Source organism: Tamandua tetradactyla, chromosome 5 (genome assembly GCF_023851605.1).
Source record: "Tamandua tetradactyla isolate mTamTet1 chromosome 5, mTamTet1.pri, whole genome shotgun sequence".
Lineage (NCBI taxonomy): Eukaryota > Metazoa > Chordata > Mammalia > Pilosa > Myrmecophagidae > Tamandua > Tamandua tetradactyla.
The window spans coordinates 171,534,569-171,554,637 of record NC_135331.1 but is presented as its reverse complement, the minus strand read 5'-3'; the positions used below and the strand labels follow the sequence as shown (position 1 = coordinate 171,554,637).

General features: G+C 36.5%; 1 long non-coding RNA gene across 1 annotated transcript in view; it reads right to left on the bottom strand.

The window, feature by feature from the left end:
* The window catches only part of LOC143685085 (uncharacterized), a 178,153-nt gene that overhangs the window by 29,803 nt on the left and 128,281 nt on the right, over positions 1 to 20,069 (bottom strand). The gene's annotated exons all lie outside the window — the stretch shown is intronic.

Below are 20,069 nucleotides of genomic sequence, written 5' to 3'. Positions count from 1 at the left end.
AATCTTTCTGGGGAATAAACAAGCACTAAATTACCTGGCCCTGCCTACTCTCCACCTGTAAGTTCTTTCTCAACCTTGCCCTCCATCTCCAGGCCTCACCCGCATTGCCTGTTCTTACACTTGCAATTCACTCTGTTAAAGGACTCTCCCAACTCTTTCTATAAATGGATCCCTCTTATAATTTAGGTTTCAGATCAAATATCTGTCTCCTCAGAGAAGTCTCCCTTGACCACACTTTTTGAAGTAGTTCCTCTATTCTCTTACTCTGCTGTATTTTATTTTTACTACTTAATACTCTTTCATATAATGCTATCCATTTGATTTTTAGTGCTTACTTCTTCGTTTTAATTTGCTAATGCTGCCAATGTAATATACAAGAAATGGAATGGCTTTTATAAAGGGGATTTCTTAAGTTACAAGTTTACAGTTCTAAGGCCTTAAAAATACCCACATTAATGCATCAACAAAAATAAGATACCTTGACTTTGAAGAAAGGTCAAATGGTGTCTGGATTTCCTCTGTCACATGGGAAGGCACATGGCTGGCATCTACTGGTCCTTTCTTTTCTTCTCTGGAGCAACTCTGGATTTCTTCTCTTAGCTTCCCTTGGCCCTCTCCAGGTTCTGGTTTGCTTAGCATTTCATGGTGACATAGGCTGGACTCTGGTTTCTGATTAGCATCTGTTGGCAATCCCAGCTTCTGGCATCTCCTGGGGCTTCTGCAATCTCCTGGGGCTTCTGCCTTTCCAAATATCTGTGTCTCAGCTTTCTCTGTATTAGCTATCCAAGCATCTCTGACAGCACTCCAAGCAATTTCAGATGTCCCCATCTATGTCATCTCTGAACTCTTTTCCTCTCCATGAGCTCTCTTAAAGACTCCAGTAAACTAATTAAGATCCACCTTGAATGGGCAGAGTCAGATCTCCATCTAATCAAAAAGTCACAACCACAATTGAGTGGCTTATATCTCCATGGAAACAAACTAATCAGAGGTCTCACTCACAATTGGGTATGTCACATCTCTAAGGAAACCATCCAAAGTTTCCACTTTAAACAATAGATCTGCCCCCTACAAGATTGGATTAGGAGAAAGAACATGACTTTTCTGGGGTACCTAATAGTTTTAAACTAGCACTCTACTGGAATGTAAATTCCATGAGGGCATGGACATTTCCCAACATTGCCCACCCCAGCTCCAGTTTTTCCCTAGCCTATAGAACAAAAGTAAATGTGTTGAATAAGCATTTGAATAAACAAATGGAGTTTTCTCTACTGAAAATCCAGAACCTTCTTGTTCAGCTTGATAATTACAGTTGCTGACATCACTAAAGCCTCAGGTTTCTCTTCTGTGTCTAGCCCTCTTTGGATTTGTATAAAGACGAAAGAACAACGCTGGTTAAAATCGACCACTTGGTTGGTAGTGTAACCAAGAAGTTAGGATTTGAAGGATGATTTTGATTATGAATTATTATATAAATATTCCTTTTTTGCTTTCTGGTATATTAGAATAGGCAGAAGGAAATACCTAAAATCTCTAAATTATAATCCAGCCGCCCTATCTCTGATAATGTTTGTATAGCCTTTATCTTCTGCCCCTATGATTGCAAAAACCTTGTGACTAATCTTCATTTGTACCCATTTATCTAGTTTTTCAAATTTAGAGTCTTATAATCACTGAAGACAGGCCCTAATGTTTATTAATGAAGGGTCTTGGGTCAGCCCAGAACTAACCCATCCCAAGTTCAAAGTTATTGTGATAACCAAGACTGAATCTAACCAAAGTGGGCCCATCTGACTTGCACAGTAGCTTCGACTTTAACCTACAAGTCACCTATACCTCATTCTGCCATTTTCTTACATATGTTCTCTAAGCATGTAATCGATCTGCACATGCTCAATAATCAGATCACCTCTAACTATATCATCTGGGACACTGTGCTCATCATCCTAAACCCTGCACATCTTTTTCTCTAATAAAACCATCAGAAGAATTACTGCAGTTCAGAGAGATAGATTTTGGGCCAATAGGCAATCTGTTCTCCTGCTACCCTTCTAGTCATAACCTTTTTCTCTCTCTGAAACCCCTTTGTCTCAGGAACTGGTCATCTGAGCACATCGGGCAAAAGATATCACTGCCTTTGTCTGGTAACAGTAGCTTCAGGATTCCTTACTTCATCTTTCTTGCTCAGCTTTCTCATTCGAACAGCTCATCCAGCTCCTGAGATTTTGTGAGGATTACATGAGAAAATATATAAGACTCACTTAACAGTTTCTGGCATATTGTCAATCCTTGATAAATGACACTATTTCTATTAATATTATTGCTACCGAATACTTCTCACAGATTCCTATTTTCCACCCCTAATTGATTCCCCTGGGTATTCCATGCCCCCCAAACAAGAAAATTCTCTTGCCCATCCAGACACTAAAGTTCCAGCATACCACCATCCCAACCACCCCACTTTGAATTCGGGAAAGGCATTTGAATGCTGCCATGTTAAACTTTGAGAACAATCTCGTAAAATGGGTCATGATTATATTCATATTCACATTAGACCATTGAAGTATTAGAAAAGTTATGTAAATCTCCCAAGGTCATATAGCTAGTAAGTATCTGAGCTGTGATGCAAAACCAGGTCTTGCAACTTAATCTTAATTACACCTTCCTTTGAAGTTAATCTGTTTCACTATATAATCCTCACCTTTAACACTGAACACAACACCCCCGATACTCACTGCTGTGCTCACTCAATAAGTCTGCCAAAATTTCTGAGCACAATGATCAACTCAAAACACTATTGTTCTTCAGAGCAAAAGAAAACTTGGGTTTCCCAAAACTTCACATATGCAAAATAGAAATGATTTTGCATAAGGGACAAAGTTTAGAAAGGCCAGACATAAGATCAACCTAATACAAAATTTTAGAATTAATTGGATCTGTCAAAATATGACTGTTTGACACTAAAAGCCAACCTTTCAAGAAACTGCAATTTTTTTTCTGATTTATTTTTTGTCATATATAGTTAAAAAGAGCACACAAATATGTGATCTGGATTATAGTTTTTATACATTCTTTAGAATAAATCTACATGTTCCCAAAGATTTACCTCTTATGCGAATAAGTTAAAAGTTCTTACAATCGTCAATAATATTGTGATATTGAAATAAGATACCATAGTTAAACTCTACAACTCAGTGGCTCCGTCCTAACCATTTTTTGCATTATGACATTTGCTAAGATTTTCTGGAGAAAGACTTTGTGTGCAAAGAATCTAATCAAAAGAAAAGCTGGACCTTTTGCTTCTTATGCAAATGTAGGGATATTGAACTCATTTTGAATTGCACGAATTTTTCAAATTCTGTTCAATTCTGTCCCATAATAATTGCCTACAGGTAAATCACTTCATGCCTGGCTTGTTTCTCCAGTAGTTCTCATTATCAAACTGCAGATGTATTTCTAAAGAAAGAATGTGCTTCTCTAGGAGAGTAAAAATAATATCTAACAGAACCTGGGGAAAAATTACAATCATCATTAATAAAATGCTGAAAACACTGAAACTACAAATACCAGAAATGATGAATAAAGATACTACAAGATTTAATAAAATGTGAATGCTTCATTATCTAATCATACAAGCCACTAAAGTCTACACTATAGGTTCTCTCACTTTGGGAGGAACAGAGATGAGAAAGATCTGAGATCAACTTGACCACCCTGCTGTTTCCTTTTGTTCTTCACTGTTCTATCAAAATTATCTAAAAAGTTATATAGACTTCATTCCATTTTCTTCTCAAAATAAGAAGCAAATGATTACTAATGTGTATATGGGTTATCTATTGCCACAATAATGCTGTGTCAAAACACCCCGAATCTCATGACTTTTAAACAAGAGTAATTTACTTAGCTCATAGGTCTTTAGATCAGCAACCAAGGTTGGGGCCAGCCGGGAAGTTCTAGTCCAAGCTGGACTTACTCCTGCATTTAAGATCATCTTCGGGTCAACTGGGCTAGGATGGCCTTGGTTGTGGTTACTGAGCTCTGCTATCTAATCTGCTTGTTCTCCAGTAAACTAGCTCAGTAATGTTTTCAGTATGGATTAGATATGTTCTCATGGTGAAAGAAGCAAGAGAAAATAAGGCAGAAGCAAAAGAAAGAATAATTCATCCAAAATTTCAGTGACTTAAAATAATTACCACTTTTTATGGGTCTGCTAGGCAGTTCTTCTGACCTTGGCTAGATTTGCTCCTGAGCGTGTAGTCACTCATGAGTCAATATGAAGTCTCAAGGGAAACTACAAAATATCTTTGTTTGAATGAAAATAAAAATAAAACACACAAATACCTGTGAAATGCAGCTAAAAGCAATATTTTGAGGGAAATTTCTAATATTAAATGCTTATATTAAAAAAAAGAAAGGTCTCAAATCAATGATCATATCTTCAACCTTAAAAAAACTACAAAAAGAAAAGCAGATTAAATATTAAGCAAGTGGAGAGGAAAAGAATAATAAACATAATAGCAGAAAACAATGAAATTGGAAACAAAAAATAATAGGGAAAAATCAATGAAAACATTAGCTAGTTCTTTGAAAAGATTAATCAAATGATAAGCTTCCAAACAGACTGATCAGGTAAAAGAGAAAATATAAACAGACATTATCAGAAATAAAGAAGGAAGTTCATTGCAGACCTTACTGACAGCAAAGAAATAATAAAGGAATAGTAATAACTTTATGCCAACAAAACTGACAACTTAGATGAAATGGAAAAATTCCTTGAAAGACACAAACTACTTACGTTGTCTCAAAATAAAAAACAGCTTTTAAAAAGGGAAATTGATTAAGTTGCAAGTTTACAGTACATGGCCATGAAAATGTTCAAATTAAGGCACCAAATTAAGTGACGTTACCTTCACTCAAGAAAGGAAGATGACATTTGGGATTTCTCTTCTCTCTGGAAGGGCACATGGCAAAGTCTACTGGCTTTCTTTCCAGCCTCCTCATTTCATGAAGCTCCCTAGGGATGTTTTCCTTCTTCATCTCCGAAGGCTTCTGACTGTGTGGGCTCTATAGCTTTTTCCAAAAGTTTCCCTGTTAAAGGGCTCCAGTAAGCAACCTCACCTTAAATGGGCGGAAACACATCTCCATGGAAACCATCTAATCAAAAGTTACCATCCACAATTGGGTGGATCACATCTCCATGGAAACAATCAAAAAGCTCCCACCCAGCGATATTGAATGAGGATTAAAGGACATGGCTTTTCTATGATACACAATGGATTCAAACCAGCACAGGCAGTGAATAAAGAAGCATTTGCAAAGTCCCCTTGGGGAACTGGGGAAAAAGGAGGAAATATTCAACTTCTCCATTTGGAGAATTTCTGATATTCTCACAAGCAGTGGGGACAACAAATCAATAGGCCAAGCCCTCGATATTTGGGTTTGCCCCTGTGAAAACTCATTCCTGAAAAGGATAGGCTGGACCTACTTAAAATTATGCCTAAAGAGATGTTCATTTCCAGAGAACATCTTTTGTTGCTCAGATGTGGCCTCTCTCACTAAGCCAACTCAGCAGGCGAATTTACTGCCCTCCCTCCTACATGGGACATGAGTCCCAGGGGTATAAATCTCCCTGGCAACATGGGATAGAAATCCCAGGGTAAGCCAGGACCCAGCATCTAGGGATTGAGAAAGTCTTCTTGACCAAAACAGGGAGAAGGGAAATTAGACAAAATAAAATTTCAGCGGCTGAGAGATTTCAAACAGAGTTGAGAGGTTATCCTGGAGGTTGTTCTTATGCATTATATAGGTATCCCTTTTCAGTTTTCCTGGAGGTTATACCTATGCATTATACAGATAGCCCTTTTTAGTTTATGTTGCACTGGGGTGACTGTCAGGGAAGTGCCTGAAACTGTTGAGCTGTGTTCCAGTAACCTTGATTCTTGAAAATGATTGTATAAAGATGTACTTCTACAATGTCACTGTATGATTGTGAAAACCTTGTATCTGATGCTCCTTTTACCCAGGGTATGGACAGATGAGTAAAAAAATTATGGATGATAAATAAATAAATAATAGGAGGAATAAGTGGTAAAATAAATTGTGTAGATTGAAATACTAGTGGTCAATGAGAGGGAGGGGTAAGTGTTATGGGATGTATGAGCTTTTTCTTTTTCTTTGAGTGATGCAAATGTTCTAAAATGATCATGGTGATGAATGCACAACCAAATGCTGATATTGTGAGCCACTGATTGTATATCATGTGTTAACTGTATGTGTGTGAAGATTTATCAATACAATATTTTAAAAAATAAAACAAAAGGAATAGACTGCTAATACATGCAGCAACATAGATGAATCTCTATACTTAGGGAGAATAGCCAGACTTAAAATGCTTCTTGCTGTATGGTGTCATTTTATATGACATTCTCAAAAAGGGGAATTGGAGGAAGAGCAAACAGACTCTTAATTGCCAGTGGGCATGGGGGAAGGTGACTGGCAATAAGAGACTCATATGGGAATTCTTAAGAGTTATGAAAATGGACTGTATCTTGATTGCCACAATGGACATATGACAATATTTGTCAACATGAGTAGAGTTGCACACCTTAAAAAGCGAATATTATGGTATATAAGTTAAACCTCCAAATCCTGACTTACACAAAAATCAATTAGATCCTTTGCACTATGTAACTGCTTATGTCACTTGAGAGTACATGTTACTGTGCCAGTATCATTCTGGAAATCCAAATGGTATACTCTAAGGTACTGTTCAATTTGACTGAAATGTAAAGGCTTCAAAGAGATAATGCTAGCTATTATTTCCCCAAAACAATTATTTTCTTATAATTCATCAGGGTGTAAATTTTTTCCTCCTCATTGACTAAAAGAATTTAGCAGTTGCTTTTCTCATGGGTGTATAATAGGTTTAAGCAAAAAGAATGGAATCAATTTGTTTTTTAAGAAATTGTACTAAAGTAGATAATAAACTAGTAATAAAATATTATTTAGCTAAAAATCCATCTTATGCCAAAATCCATTTTAAAAGGAATTGATAGAGTATAAAAGCTATTACATGTGCTAATTGGAGGGATGTTGAGCCACATTTCCACTTTTTATAATCTGAAATTTTTCAGTATAGCCAATTAGAAACACTCAAAGTCAGAGGTAGCCCTCTATTAATTGCTGAAGCTAGTTACTTCATTCCTCTGCATTTCTTAGTTTTGTAATAATTAAATTCAAGTACAAAAAAATTGAATCAAAAAAAGAATGTTTTTTTTTTTTTAAAGGGGCTATTATATGTTAAATATTTTCAGTTTTTTAACAATTACTAGTAACTGCTAGTTTTCGTTGGGTCAATTGTGTATAAATGTAACAGAAATGAGTAGAAACTGCAGATACAAAACTTCCCTTTTAAATTTCCTGAAATGTTACCACTACAGAATTTTTTTCTTAACCAGAATGATTAATTGTGATGCACTGTCTCTAAAATCTTATTCCTAAAATTCATATAAGAAAACTATTAAATATACTGGAAATAAATTATAGCTTGAAATATTGGTGTAATTCAGTCTGATTCTCAGAAATCCAAGTTTAATATGGAATAAAACAGCTCTACCTACAGATATGAAAACAGATATTTTCTGTCTTGTGAAAGTTCAAAGATTTTGTTGCTGTTAGAATGGAAAATTTGGACATTTTATATCCTCGTGTAATTTCAGACTTTCGTTTCCATATCTTTTGGAAAATATGGTTATAGCAAGAACGTAGAGTATAAGTAACCTCTTACTAAGACGCCATAGATGTAAAGCTAGTATGCAAAAAAGAACAGAAAAGAAAAGAAATAACGCTGTGAAAATAGTACATAAAAACTTCTGTAAGCACCTAGTCTGAAATTTCAACAGGAAACTCTTTTAAACTATTAAGCACTTTAAAATAGAAATTTAAATACAAGTAGATAATTTAAAATCAAACACTGCTGCAGAAAACTACTACAGAAATATACTACCTAACTTTAATTGGGTAAGTAGGATTTGGGTTAAAGCACAACTTTCTACACTTTCGACTTCAGTTAAATATAGAGAACATAAAAATATTTGCCAGCAAAATCGGGGATAGTAATGGATCACAGGATTTCCTCAAAACTTTGTCAGCCAGCTCAAATTTGTTGTGCGATGGCAAAAATCAGTAAGTAATAGAAGAAGTCAGCATGACTGATCTGCACAAGTAAAACTGCATAAGCTGGTAACAAAAAGGGCTTGTGCTGCTCTTTTTAGGGCATCGATAATCCATGGAGAACAAAGATAAGCATATTTGCAGTTTCTGAATCTGATTTACCATTGCCGACCAGCTCTGGCTGTCTGAATGAGACTCCTCTAACCCTGATACCATCTGTCAATGCCTCCTGACATTCCAGGCACCCCCTGGAGAGACATATTCAAGGAGTCTTGTTGTCCTAGGTAGATGAGTCATCTCCTTATAATCTTCTGGTTATATTTAATAACCTGTCCCTCCACTCTCAAAACTTTTCTCAAGAAATGCAGAGAGTATTTCCACCTGCCTATATAAAAGCAAATCTCTTGACCCCCATATTTACCTTTGTTAACCTACATAATCGATTAAGAATATTTAGCAAAGTGTACATTTGATTTGTTTGATTTTTTTTTTTTTTAACAGTAACGTCTCCTCTATTTAACCCCCTTGCTTCAACGCTGTAAATGAAGACACTCTATGTTTAGGAAACTTTTCAGATAAAATCAATGTTCTTTAATGAAACTTGCAATATAAATCTGTTCAATCTTACTCCATAGAAATTCTGCCACAATTCAAAATGTTTAAAAAAGTACAGATATGCAGTTCCTAACTCAGTGGAACAAGTGGAGCAAATGTTTCCATAGAGTTGGCTAATTGCACTGTTTATGAATTCATACCAATCTTAAAATATTTTCTCTGGCATGACCAAAGGAGGATGACTGAAAAATATATTGGAAATTTCTTTGTGCTTTTTAAATTGAATTATAATATAAAATCTTAACTTAATTTAGAGGGCCTCATATGCATAATTAAATTTTAATATAGTATACAGACTCAAAGAATCCTGAAGTATCTGTGAGAACTGTGCATTTAAAGCAGCACTAATGTAAGAGAATAGTACTTAAAATAAAAATGTAAAAATGATAGGCGTAACTTTCAAAAAATATATAAGATCTAGATAATATTAAATATGGTTGAAGATGCACTGAAACAATTTAAAACCTGCTATACTTGGTGACGAATTTATCTCTACATACACTATATTAATTGCATACCAAGATGCATTTCAAGTAACACAGAGTCAGCAACAAGCTATCATAATGGGCATTAGGGCATTTGAATATTTACATTCTGAGTTACAAAGGCAGCTATAAAAGCAGGGCTTGTGCAGAACCTGGAAAAGCAATAAACAGTCGGGGAGCAATGGTCTGTTTTAATATATGTATTCTTAGTGGATTTAGCTATAAGGCATGTTCACTTAAAACATCTGTTTCTCAGTTGCACTCTGTGAACTAAGATATGTTTTTTAGTGATCTTGTTACTTCCAAAAATATAAAGCTTGTTATTAATTTTGATAAGTATATAATTTCCCTTTGCCCTTTCCACATGTGTTCCTGACATAAGATGTATTGCCTGTTGCTGTTTCAGTTTGGCACCACTTACTATTGTTTTTGGTGAACAATTAAGTTCACATTTGGAATGTTTCCCACGTGGATTAAGAAGCACACAATTGGAACTAAAGAAGACCTCCAGCAGACTTTTCTAATATTGTAGAGTCCATGAAATAAGAGATAAATGCATTGTATTGTCTCCAAAAAAATTACAGAGGATTTTTATCTCAAACAAGATTACTGAATAAATCATATTTTATTAAATATTAATTTGTTACAAATTACACAGATGAATTAAAACATGGTTGAAGTGCATTCATATGAGTTTGGAAGCTGTGGTAAGAAATTCTATGTGGTTTGCACTGGCAGTCATACAATTCTCATCCTAAAATAATTAACAAATATTCAGGGAGGAATATTTGAGGAATTTCCTCAAATAGTTGCATGAGGAAAAAATTATGATTATCAACTTATTTGAAATATTTTTATTTTAAATAACACTTAAAATAGATGAGTTAAATATATATTTTTATATGTGAGGCATTAACCAGCATTTCTATCTCTCCCAACCTTGCCCCACCTGCTTTCCACTTTCACGGATAGTGATATGGATATAGACATATAGAGACAGAGAGAGATACATAATTGTTCTAGTTTGCTAGCTGCCAGAATGCAATATACCAGAAACAGAATGGCTTTTTAAAGAGGAATTTAATAAGTTGCTAGTTTACAGTTCTAAGGCCAAGAAAATGTCCCAATTAAACAAGTCTATAGAAATGTCCAATCTAAGGCATCCAGGGAAAGATACCTTGGTTTAAGAAGGTCAATGAAGTTCAGGGTTTCTCTCTCAAGTAGAAGGGCACATGGTGAACACAGAGTTTCTCTCTCATCTGGAAAGGCACATGGTGAACACAGTCGGGGTTCCTCTCTCATCTGGAAGGGCACATGGCGAACACATCATCATCTGCTAGCTTCTTCTCCTGGCTTCCTGTTTCATGAAGCTCCCCAGGAGGCATTTTCTTTCTTCATCTCCAAAGATCACTGGCTGGTGGACTCTGCTTCTCATGGCTATGTTGTTCTACTCTGCTCCCTCTGAATCTCCTTCATTCTCCAAAATGTTTCCTCTTTTATAGGACTCCAGAAGCTCATCAAGACCCACCCAAATAGGTGGAGACATCAGCTTAACAACCACTCTTGATTAAATAACATCATCCAGGGAGATGATCTGATTACAGTTTCAAACATACAGTATTGAATAGGGAATGGGATTTTGATTAATACATGGCTTTTCTAGGGGACATATATCCTTTCAAACTAGCACAATAGTTGTTAGAATTTAGGCTAGACTATTACATAATTAATTTGCTTGTTTTAGCTTATAACTTTATTTTTCTCTTTGAAGGTTTGGTTTGATAACCAATAAATCAATTAAGAAATTAAAAACAAGGTTTACTTTGTCCCGAGGAGGAAATAATGGCTAGTGTAGTTGGTGAAGATCACAGGGCTTTAGGGAAGGTGTGGTTTAGCCTGAGATCTGAAAAGAATCATGAATTTGCTAGGCATTGAAGACTGGAAGGGAGAGAAGAGTGTACACAGAAGGAAGAGAAGGCATGTTGAGGTTGGCTGTGAGAAGAGCACAGCACATAAGAGGAGTTGAAAGGAAGCCTTGGAGGTTGGCGTGTAGGGAATGAGAGGGCACAGGAGATGCTGGAAGAGTTGATAAGGACCATACCATGTAGAGCCTCTCATGTCAGTGAAAGACTTTGAATGTAACTAACGTAACAGTGTTGTTCCAGCATGAGATGAAGACATTGAAGAAAAAGTCGCATGATCAGCTGTTGATTTTGAAAGGTAACTGATAATCATTGTAGAGAGTGGATGAGATTGAGGCTGGGCAAAATTGGGAGACACAGATTAGGAGTCTATTTCAGAGGTCCATTCAAGAAACAGTAACGACTTAGGTTCAGGTGTTACAGGGGATGAACAGAGGTGGAGGGACACAGATATATTACCTAAGTCTGCAAGACTCGTTGACTGTTTGAATTGGGGAATAAGTTAAAGAAACCAAAATGGTTTCCAAGATTCTCTGAATATTGAACTCAGTTGATAGGTGTTGTATTCATTTCCTACTACTACATAACAAATTACCACGAACTTAAAGTCTTAAAATAAGACCCGTTTATTAGTCCAAAGATCTGTAGTTTAGAAGTCTGTCATGACATGACTGAGAACTCTTCCCAGTGTTTCACAAGGCAAGGAAATAAAGTGCTGGTTAACCTGAGTTCTAAACTGGAGCTTTCCTGAAAACTTCACTTCCAAGCTCATTCTTGTTGGTAGAATTCAATTCTTTGAGGATGAAGGTTGTGGGACCAAGATTCCCATTTCCTCATTGGCTATCAACCAGAATGCCACTCTTAGCCCCTAGACGCCACACACATGCCTTTCTTATAGGGCCTATCTTCAAGCCAATTATAGTGCATTAAATTCCTCCCATGCTCAGAATATCTTCATTTTCTGTTTTTAATGGGCTCTTATGGTTAGGGTGGACCTATCTGGATACGCTCCCTTACTTAAACTCAACTATGCCATATAACAATCATAGGAGTGAAATCTTCATATTTAAACTCGTAGGTATTATATAGGGTAGTCCACCAGAGGGTAAAGTATCTTGGGGGGCCATCTTAGTATTCTGCCTATCACAGGTGATGACACAAAGGAGATGGTTGATACTGAAATAAATGGAGATTTAGTATACCAATAGATATGTGCCTCTGGAATTCAAAAGTTGGCCTGGTTTAGAAAGAAAAGAGAGCAGTTGACATATAATTGATAATTGAAACACTGATAATGGATGAGAATATCTACGGGAGGTGTTTAAAGGGCCTTCAAGACCACATCTTGAGAAATTGCAATATTTAGGAAATGAGTAGAAACTGAAAATGAGTGACTAGGAGCAAAATTAGCAGAATTTGCTGACGTGGATTCCAAGGGAGGAAATTATTTAAGGAATTAGGATTTGTTCATCTGAGTTTAAGGTCACTGAGAAATCTGATAAGGAAAATGTTCAAAATAGTCCTGAAGCTTAGGGACATGGGGTTACAGGTTACCATGGACAAAGAAGTTTGGGTGAAATGTTGGGTACAGTAGCCAGACCAGAATTATTTGGGTAGTAAGAGGAGGGTGAAGTTGGGAAATGGAATCAATAAGCTTTAGAGAATTATGTAATTAATTTGACTTTCAAGAAAAGTACTTAGCGGGGGTTTGTTTATGTCCCTTTTTTTTTAAGATGTAGGAAACAAGTATATTTAAGTGGATGAAAACGATTCAGTAGAAAGGAAGAAGCTGGAGGTGGGAAAGACACAGAGGTAGGTGATGGGCAGCCAGCTGGGAATTTAATTGGATGTTGGAAGTAAAAAGTTTGTAGATTTAGTGGTGCAATGATGAGGATGCGCCCCTCTATTTTTCAAATAAAATAAGAGGGAAATTAGCTGATCAGAATGAAGGAGAAAGAACTGATGCAATAGCTGTGAGGAGGAGGAAATTTGAAGTTTCTTTGTGGTGAATGGGAGTGGAAATTGACTAGGGGAATTACCTAGAAATTACCTAGATTATCTGCTAGGCATAGAACTAAATTAGGGACACATTTACAGAAGTACCAAATGATTCTTGATGTTTGCACACTTTCCCCAGTAACATCTAGCTATAATTCCTTGGACTATTCATGGGGAAAAAATTATGGTTATGCAGGGAAGGGTTTTTTTTAAGGGGCCAAGATGAAATGAGCGTGGGACAAGGGAGTTTCAGATATTCCTAAGAGTGACTGGAAAAAATGGATTATTGAAGCCATAACAAATGAAGGAACAAATAATAGGGGTAGGTATTGGTTAATGCATAGGGAGAAAATGAAATCAATATCTTGGTAAAATCAAAGGGCATGTTTAGACAAGAATGCTAAAAGGATGAAAGGTTTATAGTAAAGGACTGGAATGTGAGTTCAGAAATAAATTTGCTTTCCATCATGTAGTTACATTTAAGTTTTATTTACTCTTTTTATGTTTATATGGTTTCAATACTCACTGAAATTCTGTTATACAATAATTTTCCCATTTTTGAGTTAGTGACCTTGATTATTCATCTCTTAACTGACTGAATGATATATCCTAACCATATTTAAGATAATACATATATATATATATATATATATATATATCAAAAGGTTACTACATTCCAGGCACTTTGCTAAATATTTTATTGCATTTTCTCAGTTCATCCTCACAAGAAAGAGATGAGTATATTACTTTTATAGAGTAAGGAACTACTTAACTAGAGAGGTTAAGTGATTTGCCTGAAACTCACAGTTGAAATTGGGAGTGTATATTTTTGAGCCTTTGCTTAACAGTGTTTTTCTATTCTTTCACATATATTTTTACATTCACTGGTATATATATCTCTAGTTACATATTCCAGCATTTTGAAATTTAATAATTTTATTTAATACTGGAATAATTGGTAGCGATTCCGATAAAGTGTCCCTCATTTTGAGGTCCATGGAAAAGAAAGACAATGGGAATATTTGAGAAATAATTTGGAAAACTGACAGGATTTGGTGGCAAAATGGTTTCATATATATAGAGAGAGTTCATGATTCAAAGCAAATATAGGATTTCAAGCTATGTCAAGCTTGGTGTGGAAAGTAGTTACTCACCTCCAGGTTCACCAGAAGCCCCACCTGTGTTCAGTCGTCCTCTGTACAGCTCCGCTCAATCACCCTCCCAGCCCTCAGGAGGGCTGCTGCTTTCAAACATTCCTTCCTCTCCTTGTGTTCCCACTTCATGTCCCAATCCTCACTCCCACTCTTAAAGAGTAGCCCAGCCCGATTTCCAGGAGAAAGAAGCTATCAAAATTGATTTCTCTCCACTTCTCTCTGTATTTTTTTTAGACTTACCAAAATACCAGTTCTTATCTCTTCCTTTCTATCCCAAAAGAGGAGATTCTCATGTTGTACAAGGCTGTTCTCTCTCAGGGACTATGGATTTTATCTCCTACTGCTTTCTGAGTTAACTGTACTCCATTCATTATCCGACTTGCTCCTATGTCAGTACCCCACATTCTCTCAAGTCCTTTCCCTCAGTCTACAAAAACAACACAACATTCACTGACAGCACCTCCTCATCTCACTGTCACCCTGACTTTCTGCCACATGACTGAGGCATTATAAAAGAGGGGGGCAATGAAAAGGCTTTAGAAGCAAACCGAGCAAGGTTTTTTTTCCTCCTCATATTCTCCTATTTACCAACTTTGCAACTTAACTTTCTCTGAGGCTCAATTTCCTGATCTTCAAAATGGAAAATATATAAACTATTAAGTAACAACCACTGCAAAGCATGGAAGAAAACCCTGTTGTTGTCTCTCACAACATTTGAAGTGGGATGTAAACAAGAAAAACAAAAATTAGGCATGGTTTTTAGATAGACAACATCCTATCTCTTCATTGCCAAACTTCTTGAAAGAGTAACTATTGTCATAATTTCTAATTCTTCAACTCCTACTCACCACTGAATTCATTACACTTTGACTTCTGGTTTTACCACTCAACCAAAATTGCTCTAAGGTCATCAGAATTCATCTGACATTTAAATCCCAAGTCCTTTTTAACATTCCATTTACCTTTTCGCATTTTTTATTCCCCTGCATCCCAGCCTTTGTTCTCCTAATTTTATTTAAAGGATCCAAGACATCTCTTTAGTTCTAATGGTTTCAAGAACCACATTGCCTTCTCTTTCAAACTGGTAATTCCTATTACTGATTGCTTCTTTTTAAATGTTTTTTTTTACTGTGAACTATAACATATAGACAAGAAAGCAATAAATTTTCAAAGTATATTCTAACAAACAAATATGGAACATATTTTAAAGTTTGGTATGCATTACAGTTTCACAATTTTTTGTTTTTTTCTTCTAGCTGCTCCAAGACACAGGAGACCAACAGAAATATCAATATAGTTATTTGATACTCATACTCATTTGTTAAATCCTATCTTCTCAGTTATACTCCTTCTCTTTAAATAGCATATATACATAAAAGCAATAAATTTCAAAGTACATTGCAACAATTAGTTGCAGAACAGATTTCAGCATTTGGTATGGGTTACAATTCCACAATTTTAGGATTTTATTTCTAGCTGCTCTAAGATACTGGAGGCTAAAAGAAATATCAGTAGAATGAAAAAATTTATCACTCATACTCATTTGTTAAATCCTACCCTCTCTCTATAACTCCACCATCACCTTTGATCTTTCTCTCACTTTTTAGGGGTATTTGGGCTATGCCCATTGTAACTTGTTTATGTCAGAAGGGGCTGTCGATAGTATGGAATAGGCTAATGGAACTAGCTGATGTTAAGGAATTGCTGGCCCCTCTGCATTTCAGGATTTATCTGGTCCAAAGACCCATCTGGAGGTTGTAGGTTTTGGAGAGTTATCTTAGTGCATGGAACCTTTGTAGAATCTTATATAATGCCCTAGGTATTCTTTAGGATTGGCAGGAATGATTTTGGTTCGGTTCTGGTAAATTATGATAGGTAGCAATATCTAACAGAAGCATGCATAAGAGTGACCTCCAGTGTAGACTTTTGACTCTATTTGAACTTTCTCAGCCACGATACCTTATTTGTGACACTTCTTTTCTCCTTTTGGTCAGGATGGTATTGTTGATCCCATGGTGTCAGGGCCAGCCTCATCCCTGGAGGTCATCTCCCAAGCCCCCAGGGAGACTTTCACCCCTGGATGTCATATCCCATGTAGCGGAGGAGGGCAATGGTTTCATTTGCAGAATTGGGCTTAGAGAGAGAAAGGCCTCATCTGAGCAACAAAAGAGGTCCTCTGGAGGTGACTCTTAGGCATACTTATAGATAGAATAAGCTTCTCTGCTACACGCATAAGCTTCACAAGAGCAAGCCTCAAGATTAAGGACTTGGCCTGTTGATTGAGTGTCCTTGATGTTTGGCATGGCACCTGGGGCTTTCCCAGTAGTAAAGTTTAATAGTTCCATAATTTAGCTCCCATGCTTCAAGGGACTTTGCCAATACTTTTTGATGATCTGCTTAATATACTCTGGGATGTATCCAGGCATTACATTAAACTATATGGGATTAAAGGCTTTCATTCTTATTCTGGGCACCCTGTGTTTGGATTGTTTAAATGATATATCCTGACAAGTTAAGTTAGATTGTGTGTTACAAAAAGCCCAGGTTCTGGACATAATAAAACTTTCTTCCATTGGTCTCAAAGAGTATATGAAGTTCTAAAATACAGACAATGTCTTCCTTACCCATGTATTCGGAATTATCTTAATCCTGATGTGATCAGCTCTGTTCTTACCTCTATATACAAGGTTATACCTATATAAAACAACCCCTAAAAATCCAGAAATAGCAACTACCACTCCACACTAAATGTGACTACTATAAGAGCTTACAATCCAGGCCCCAGTTTTCTTGAAAGTATTTTGTAAATGAGATCATACAATATTTTCTCTTTTGTTTCTGGCTTAATTTGCCTAACCAAATGCCCCACAGGTTCATTCACATCATTGCATGCCTCACAACTTCATTTCTTTTGGTAGCAGCATTGAATTCAATCACATGTTTACACCATCATTCACCGATCTGCTTCTCAGTCAGTGCATCTCTCGGCCACCTCTATTTACTAGGTCTCATGTATAATGCCCAAAATCAACAATCCATCAACACTCTCAATTTTATATAATGTCATTGTTCCCAAGAGAAAGATAACCAATAAGCACACCCTCACCAAATAGAAAATCCAAACCTCCTCCTTACTCTTGTCCCTCCCCCATTATGTACCCTAGGTATTGCCGCAGTACTACTGATGGTGTCCTGTTAAACATAGCCCAGAGCACGCAATGCCATTTTCCTCCCTATAGCCAAAAATGATACACTCCTCATACAAGATTCATACCTTTGAAGTAGTTCATGCAAGAATTTCTTTATATTTGTAGTGTTAATTGGTGAGACACATGAGTCTATACACCCCTTTCAATATAGTAATATTATTTATAGACCCACTAGTGAACCTCCTTCACTTCTGTCTATTCCCTTACCATTAAGGTCAACCTCATTATCAAACTGTTCACCCATCTCAAGCTTCTGTGTGTGTCTAGGTCCCCTATATTCTGTATCATAAATGTGTGATTTTTGCATTTTTGAAGGTCATAAAAGTGGAATCACACAGTATCTGTCCTTGTGTCTAGCTTATTTCACTCAGCATTATGTCCCCAAGGCTCATCCGTCTTGTCATGTGCTTCAGGACACCATTTCATCTGACTGAGCCATAATATTCCATCTTATGTATATACCACATTTTGTTAATCCATTCATCTGTTGATGGGCACTTGGATTGTTTCCATCTTTCAGTGACTGAATAGTGCTGCTATGAACATCTGTATACAGATGTCTGTTTGTGTCACTGCTTTCAGCTCTTCTGGGTATATACCAAGTAATGGTATTGCCAGGTCATAGGGCAATTTGATATTTGGTTTTCTGAGGAACCATCAGACTGTTTTCCACAGTGGCTGCACCATTATACATTCCCACCAGTAGTGCATAAGGGTCCCAATTTCTCCACATCCTCTCCAACATTTGTAGTTTCCTGTTTGTTTAATAGTAGCCATTCTGAAAGGTGTGAAGTGGTATCTCATTGTAGTCTTGATCTACATTTCGCTTATGGCTAATGAGAATGAACATCTCTTCATGTGCTTTTTAGCCATCTGTATATGCTTTTCAGAAAAATGTTTACTAATATCTTTAGCCCACTTTATATTTGGGTTGCTTGTTCTTCTCTTGTTGAGTTGTGTGATTTCCTTATGTATACAGGATATCAAACATTTTGTTGCTTGTGCTTTGGGTGCAAAATTTAGGAAGCTACCTCCTATTACTAAGATGTATTAGTGAGGTTCTTAAGAAACAGAATCAGCAGGAAATATCCATAGATATAAAATTTATGAAAGTGTCTCACATAACTGTGTGAATGTCGAGTTCAAGGTCTGTTGGGCAGGCTGTGAAGCTGATGACTCCAATAAAGGGTCTGGATGAAGCTTGATAGCTGAAGCAGGAAGAGACACTGTCTCTTCTGAATCCTCCTTAAAAGCCTTCCAGTGATTAGATTAAGTGTCACTCATTGCAGAAGACACTCCCCTTGGCTGATCACAAATGCAATCAGCTTTGGATGCAGCCAACATAATCATTATTTAAGTCCATGAAATGTCCTTATAGCAACAGACAGGCCAATACTTGCCTGACCAGATGACCAGGTACCACTACCTAGCCAAGTTGACACATGAACCTGACCATGACACTAGGTCTTGAAGATGTCTCCTTACATTTTCCTCTAGGAGCTTTGTGGTATGGTTCTTATGTTTAGGTGTTTGATCCAATTTGAGTTAATTTTTGTATAGGGTGTAGGTAAGGGTCCTTTTTCATTCTTCTGGTTATTGATATCCAGTCTCCCATGCCCATTTATTGAAAAAACTATTTTATTCCAGTTCAGTGGATTTGGAGGCCTGGTGGCCTATTTCTGTACTTTCTATTCAACTCCATTGGTCAACACTTTCATCTTTGTGCCAGTATCATGCTGTTTTGACCAGTGTGGCTTTATAAGTCTTAAAATCAGAGAGAGCTAATCCTCCCACTTCATCCTTCTTTTTTAGGATGCTTTTAGCTATTTAGGGTCTCTTTCCCTTCTAGAAGAATTTGGTAACTAGCTTTCCCAAGTCTTCAAAGTAGGTTGATGGAATTTTTATTGGTACTACATTGAATCTGCAGATCAATTTGGGTAGAATTGGCATCTTAACTACATTTAACCTTCCTATCCATGAGCATGGAATGTCTCTCCACCTAATTTAGATCTTCTTTGATTTCTTTTAATAATGCTCTGTAGTTCTATCTGTACAGTCCTTTAAATCTCTAGTCATGTTCATTCCTAGATACTTGATTCTTTTAGTTGCTATTTTGAATGGACTTTTTTTTCTTAATTGACTCCTTGGCTAGGTCATTGCTAGTGTATAGAAATATTACTGATTTTTGCACATTAATTTTATAACCTGTCACCTTGCTTAATTTGTTCTTTAGCCCAAGTAACTTTGTTGTTGATTTCTCAGGATTTTCAAAGTATAGCATCATGTCATCTGAAAATAATGAAAGTTTTACTTCTTCCTTTTCAATTTGGATGCCTTCTATTTCTTTTTCTTGCCTGACTGCTCTCACTAGAACTTCTAGTACAATGTTGAATAATAGTGGTGACAGAGGGCATCGTTGTCTCATTCCCTGTCATAGGAAAAAAGCTTTCAGCCTCTTATTATTGAGTTTGATGCTGTCTATGGGTTTTTCATATATGTCTTTTATCATTTGAG